Raw genomic sequence first — 5610 nt, 5'->3', positions numbered from 1 at the left:
TGTATTCTACTTAACCCCAATATATAGGATGTTTTATGAGGATCCATATAAGGCCATAATAAGTGTTTTCTAGAGACCACCGATCTTGATAAAGGATTTGTTTTTGTTTATTAATGGCTGCTAGGGGGGCACTGCAGAACTGGATCCTCGTACCAGCTTTCGTCAAGTTATCCGCAAAAAATATTGCCAATTATATCCTCGTGTCCTTTAACCCAAAAAGAGTGTGATTCTTGAATGTCTCGCCATCTCGTTAAGAGACACCCAGCAATCCTAGACAAGTTTTTATGAAGAATATACACCTATTAGGGATTTAAGAGAGGCTTGTCTGTCAATATGAATTAAGACAACTGGGAAAGTTAAACCGTCAAATGTTTCACACCTAATTATACCCTACACCACTATAGTGGGGAGGGTATTATACGTTTGTGCTGATGTTTGTAATATACAAAAATATTGGTCCAATACCCACCTTAAAGTATACCGATCGATTCAGAATCATTTTTTGAGTCGATTAAGACATGTCCATCCGTCTTGCTGGCTGGCTGTCCATATGCGCAAGGTACAGACCGCAATTTTCAAGATAATTTGATGATGTTTTTTGGCACAGGGACGAAGCCTATTGAAAATGGTTGAAATCGGTCCATTATTTCACCTAGCAACCATACAACCGTACCTCCCGATTTGAACTTTTTATGTCATAATTACGTCAGATATTCTATTATCTCTCTAAAAATTGGCACAAATAAGTTTTATATAAGAATAAATGACACTGCAGATTTTCGTAAGGATCGGCCCTTATTTGACCCTAGCCCCCATACAAACCCCCCTTCAAAAAATGTCTTAAACGTCTAAAATTGACTTGTAACCATTTGTATCGCAATGAAACTCAACAAAACTAACTGTTATTTAAAAATATATCCTTTTCCCAAATTTACCGAGGAAATTGCTTAAATATTTTGAAATAATATTCAACATAAAATTTTCTTTATAACATTCAACATAAAATTTTCTTTATAAAATGTTCTTTATAGTCGACCATGCCCGACTATACTTTCCAACTTGTTTTTGTCTACTTTCAAGATATTAATCCGCCTAAATTCTTTAATTTTCAAAGCAATTAATTATTTTAACAAATCCCTCAGCTTTGCTATATGTTGTTATTATTAGATCAAAGAAGGGACAGTTTTTGCGACAAAAATTATTGAACTTTTTCTTAATAACAATTAGATTAAAGTTTGTTATTGAAATTTTAAAATGTATTTTAAATTTTAAATAATAACTAAACTTAAAAGAAAATTTTTTTTACAAATAAAGAAAAAATACATTTTTGTTTGGCATTTAAAAGGTTTCTTTTTTGTAAAAATGCCATTTAACAAACGTTTAGCAATCAATACTACATAGAAACAATATAATTAAAGGCATTTTACATGAGCGTACAACTTTTCGGCAAATGATATGATCTATAGTTAGTTAAAACCTACAACTTGTAAAAATTCCCCGAATTAATCCCAAACACATTACCATTACGTGTCAATAATTAAAATGTTGTAGTTCTTGTCGGACAGTTTAAACAGTTGCAAAAACAACAATTATAACAAATCTTTTTTCATAATGACCTTGACTTATGATCAAGTATTTTTAGTAGTAGGATTTAGAAAACAAATGAGTAGACCTTTTTTTGGAAAAGTAAGTAAAGAACACGTAAAAGTAGTTTCGGCACAAGGTAATATGAAATACATAAACAAAAACAAATAAAACCAAAAAAAAAAGTAGTCAGCAACAGGTGCTTAAAGAAGCAAAGGGAAAAAAGTACCGAAAAAAAAACAATACAGATGAAGAATAAGGTAAGAAAACAAAATGTAATGACAAATACAAATCCCTATGAATATTTGTTTTTGTATAAGAATGTCTTTAACAAGCATCTAATAATATGCACTTTTCATTTAGAAATTTTTAAATATTTTATACTTTTATAAGATAAAAAATGCTTTAATTTCCGCTTTCAAAAATATGCACCATTAAAAATTATAAACATCAAGACCACACCCACTTTTAGAATTAACATAATAACAAAATTGTCATTACTAATACATATGGGCATAATTGTAATAATTTTAAATGCAAATACCAAAAAAAAAACGACAAAATAAACATAATAAATTTTTAAACTTAAATTGACAAATTTTGTATAATATTTGCATATATTACAATAAAAATTTATAACACAATACAAAAAAAATGTAATATTGTTATTATTCTTTCACGCACTGAAATGGAAAAAATGCAAATGCATTTACATTGAAAAAAGAAACCGACACACACACACATACGCACACAACACTCACTAAACACCCTGTGTAGTTGTAAAAATAAACGAAACGAAGTTTATTGTTTTAATGAAATGCACCAACAACAAAAGCGAAAACAAAAAAAAGGAAGAAGACCCAGCAAAAGAAAAAGGTAGAAAAAAACATTGAATTTGTATAAGAACAGCATCGACGACGCTTTCCAAACAACTTAAAATAAATATTAAAAAAAAATAATAAATAGCAGCATATTGGTCGATGACGTTTACTTTTAAATTGTTTTTTTTTCTTTAATGAGTCACAAGATATTCTTATTTAGCTTTGTGCAAAAAATAACTATAAAAAACCACTGGTTTATTCTTAAACAAACACTTTAATTATGCAAAAATATTCATGGCACAACTTTTGTTTTTTTTGTAACCAGCGCGCTTTTTTCCATATCATTTTATCACATAAACTCTAAATTAATTAATTTGGTCTTTTATTTCCTCTAATTACCATTTAATTTAAAAGTTTTTTGTTTGTTTATTTTCCAACAATATTTGTTAATTACACTTTAATTTTATCGGTCGCGGCTTTAAGTGTTTGTTTTTTTTTCACTAAACCCGTTTTTTACAGCGTTCTTGCCAAAGCCACTTTTTATTTGATCTTTTTCCTCGTAGTTTTCGTTTTGAACTGAAAATTTTCTTTGGGTTAAAAATGAAGTAATTAAAAAAAAAGCCGAAACTTATGGTGTAGCAACGGCCCAAGTGATGACAACATAAACAAAGAATGTTATGGGAATTTTTTGCCGGTCGAGTTTTTTTTTATATAAAAAGTGTTTTATAATTAGTTTAAAAAAATGTTTAGTATTTAATTTTTATATTCCTTTTATGTTTGAAATTATTTAATAATAAAACATATGAGAAAATTCTTTAACATTTCTTTTGGCGTTTTTATAGTGCTGCCAAGTTTAATAAGCATTAGGTTTGGGTGTCAAATAGCAAGTAGTAATGCCAGATGTACTAAAACACATGCCGGTATCGAAGTGTACTATACAGTTGAATTACAGTCAAACTTGTTTATAATGACCTGCGGCAAACCACTCAAACTTGTTCGTTGTTAGTGAAGTTCTTAATAAGACGGATGATGTTTTTGAAAATAAAAATTAAAAATTAAATTAAAAAATTAAATAACACAATGTATAAATGTATGTTAAATTCTTTACAAATTAATTTCTTAAAAAATTCGATTTTTCATTACAAAAGAGCAAAATTGTATAAAATTATATTTAAGGGACTAAAAAATAGTTCTTTTTAAGGTTTTATCCTAAAAATTAAAAAATAGTTATTTTTAAGGTTTTATAGTTGAATCGAAAAGTCTACTTTTCGACTATTTTCTGCTTTTTTCGAAGTTTTTCGAATTTTTGACTTTTTTCGACTTTTCCAAAAAAGTAATAATTTTCTCAATTAAAATAACACAATGTTTAAATTCTTTATAAATTAATTTCTTAATAAATTCGAGTTTTTTTCGAACATAGCTGAATGTTTTATTTAAACATATAATAGTCTACTTAGACTTTTCGACTTTTTTCGATAATAAGTCGTTTGTTCGAAAGTCGATTTATAAAACCCTAGTTCTTTTTATCCGAGGATTCGTTATAACCGTATCCGTTATAATAGAGTTCGTTAAAAAAGAGTTCAGCGCTTGAATTACGATAGTCAATTAACACGTTTTTACCACACATTGAAAATTTGTTAAATAAATAACAATTTTGAAATTTAAATGTTAATATTTGAAAAAACCTACCATTTGGCATACAAAAATCATAAAATAGAGTAAACATTTGTTAAATTTTATAAACATACGATTTTTCCATTTTGTTGAAACTAAAAATCTACGAAAACAATACCTGGTAGCACTAATCTAATCAAATTTAAAAAAGTGCTACCAAGTTTTAGCATGATGCCCAGCGACATTTAAACTTAACTGCCTAGGGCTAAAAACATAAACAACAGCTGTTTTTATTTATCTGTTTTAAGCGATTGACAGTTACGTTTAAAAAAATTAGAAAACAACAAGAAATATGTATGTTTAACAATAAAATATGTTCGAATTAAGAAAAATTTAGTTCAGCTACAGTTTTTTGATATTTATTATTGTTATTGTGTTTACTTGTTTTCTTTCTTAAACTAAGAAAAATATGTATCAACAAAAGATGATAGCAATGGCTTAAGATCTGGCAACATTTTCTTTTAACCAGGAGCGGGAGAATTTACTTTTACTTTAAAAACTTTTAACATTAAAAGTACCACAACAAATAGTATTTAACTAAAATTATTAATAAATTACAGAATTTGTTATTTATTTAAGGTAAATAATATAAACTAAACTAATTTGTAACCTAAAATTTAGCTTTTGGCAATTTTGTTTTTTTTTAAAATTAAATTAAATTTCTTGTAATTTTTGTAAAGTATTTTCTTAAGGTACATTTTTGTAAACATTAGTACTAAATACACAGACAAAAAGTGTCTCTTAACTGAAAGAAACTTAGTTTGCAACTAGTTTGAGATACTTTTACTTATTGAACACAGAACTCAGTTACTACTCAGCAATGATCGCGTAACGTTTATATGATCGTGTCGTGGCTTTTATTAACGGAAAATCTCAACTTTATGTGAATGCGTAAAAGGTGAATAAGAAAAAATTATATTAAATAAAGAGTAAAGAGCGCAATTCAATCCCGATTGAGGTTTTTAACAACTACATTCAAATACGATTTTATATATACCAACAATAACAACAAAAAAATTACACAAAAATAACAAAAACATAAATGCAAAGATACATACTAAAGGTACATACACACAATCGGAGCGAATAAATAACGTCTGCAAAAAAAAAAACTAAAGTAAACAGAATAATAAATAATTTTTGTTTAAATTTTGTATTTTTTGAGAAATTAAAAAAAATTCCTGATTGGTGCTATATTTAGAACACCACAAGATTTTTGTTGAAAAACAAGATCCTATTAAAAAGTGTGATCGTTCGCCTGTCAATTGGAGTAATTAGAAAAAAACAAACAAAAATAAATAAAAAACTAAATACAAACACGTACTTACTTTGTTTATAATTACTTTGCAATTGCGTGGTAAAGTTCGGTATCTGTATCTGGTATCTGTAGAGTGAATATCCAGTCATACATCCAACCATTCTTTAAACATTTTGGAATGTTGATGCTTATTATTGTAGTTGTTTTTGTAGTTGCTTAATATTTGTACGTGAGATGATCGTGTTCAGTTGATCTTGTGTAAAATGTTTATAT

Source organism: Lucilia cuprina, chromosome 2 (assembly GCF_022045245.1).
Source record: "Lucilia cuprina isolate Lc7/37 chromosome 2, ASM2204524v1, whole genome shotgun sequence".
Classification (NCBI taxonomy): Eukaryota; Metazoa; Arthropoda; class Insecta; order Diptera; family Calliphoridae; genus Lucilia; species Lucilia cuprina.
This window is presented reverse-complemented; position numbering follows the sequence as displayed.